Source organism: Octopus bimaculoides, chromosome 4 (assembly GCF_001194135.2).
Source record: "Octopus bimaculoides isolate UCB-OBI-ISO-001 chromosome 4, ASM119413v2, whole genome shotgun sequence".
Taxonomy (NCBI): Eukaryota; Metazoa; Mollusca; class Cephalopoda; order Octopoda; family Octopodidae; genus Octopus; species Octopus bimaculoides.
In genome coordinates this window covers 15,903,937-15,905,603 of record NC_068984.1, presented here as the reverse complement: position 1 = coordinate 15,905,603, position 1,667 = coordinate 15,903,937, and the positions used below count along the sequence as shown (strand labels likewise).

The 1,667-nt window shown below is 38.3% G+C and overlaps 1 protein-coding gene across 1 annotated transcript in view; it reads right to left on the bottom strand.

The window, feature by feature from the left end:
• LOC106877035 (uncharacterized protein C3orf84) overlaps nt 1-1,667 on the bottom strand; it is a 15,913-nt gene that overhangs the window by 3,682 nt on the left and 10,564 nt on the right. The gene's annotated exons all lie outside the window — the stretch shown is intronic.

The following is a 1,667-nucleotide window of genomic DNA, read 5'->3' as shown; positions in this document are numbered from 1 at the left end:
TACATATATATATATATATATCATAGTGGGATAGGCTGGTTTATGAGGTTACCCTGGGCTTCTCACTCATAAGGGGTTTAGCCATACGGTGTATCTTCAGACCCAAAACACTGTTGGCCTGAGACTTCTTTTAAATATGGAGGGTGAAAAGCCTCGTTTTTAAGGGTAAAACCCTAGGTGATTATCTCCCTTTGCCATTGTCCATCAATCTTCGGCCGCACTGAGATCTTGTGATCACCAAAGCACCAAGGCACCATGAAGATAAACGATTGTCTCCCTTTGGCCTTGGCTATTGGTTTTCGGCTGTGCTGCTGCCATGCAGATTCCAAAAAGACAGCAAGAATTTTCTAAAATGCAGGCATGGTCCAAAAATCTCCAACCCCAGTACTTATTCTGTCTGTCTCTTTGGCTGAATTGTTGAGCTACAGGGATGTAAACAAACCAACACCAGTCATCAAGCAGTGAGAGGTAGGGAACAAATGCAGGCACACACACACACAAACATATATACGACATGCTTCTTTCAGTTTCCAGATTCACTCACAAGGCTTCAATTGGCCCAAAACTTCAGTAAAAGACACTTGCCCAAGAGTCATGCAGTGGGACTGAACCTGGAACCATGTGATTGGGAAGTAACCTTCTTACTACACAGCTCCTCTTACATGTATCATTATCATTATCATTTGACATCTGCTTTCCATGCTGGCATGGGTTGGATGGTTTGACAGAGGCTGGCTAGGCAGACGACTACACCAAACTTCAGTGCCCGTGTTGGTGTGGTTTTTATGACTGGATGCCCTTCCTAACACCAAGCACCTTGCTTGTGTGTGTGTGTGTTTGTGTGTGTGTGTGTTTGTGTGTGTGTGTATTTGTGTGCGCATGCGTGCATGCATCAAAATTATTTTTCTTTAATAAAGAACCGATATTTCAAGGATTCCCTTGTATTAGCAAGAAGTGATTTGATCTGAGATGAATATGAAAGTGTAACAATTATACTACAAAGTAACCATCTTAGACATTTCACAACACACAAAAAAAACTGTAACATTTACTTTTTGGATCAATCAAAAGCTTTTGATGGTGCTGAGCACCAATACTTAGCAGCTATTGTCATGATGGTTTGTCTCGGTTCCATCTTCCAAGGCTAGGTTGCTATAATGTACAGTGATATCTGCTTGGTCGTTTGGATGAATGGTTATCTATCAGAACCATTCAATACCATGTGCTGAGTCTGTCAAGATGGTCTTCTCTTGTTTCTTCTGAATGTACTGACCAGGTAAAATGCTCAGTGGCATTTCGTCTGTCTTTGTGTTCTGAGTTCAAATTCTGCCAAGGTCAACTTCGTCTTTCATCCTTTCGGGATCAATAAAATAAGTACCAGTTGAGTACTGGGGTCGATGTAATCGACTTACCAACTACCTGAAACAGTAAATTTCCTCAAATCTAAACCTAAAAATTTTATATTATAATTTCATTTACTGTTCAATTTAGAACGCTATAAAATCCGTTAGAGTAATAATCATCAAAATAAATATCAAATTTAATAAATAAATAAATAAATAAATAAAGAATGTAAGAAAGAAAGAAAGAAAGAAAGAAATCATGCCGTAGAAAACAATTTTTTAAAAATATAACATTCAAACTAGAAAATTTTTAGGTTTAGATTT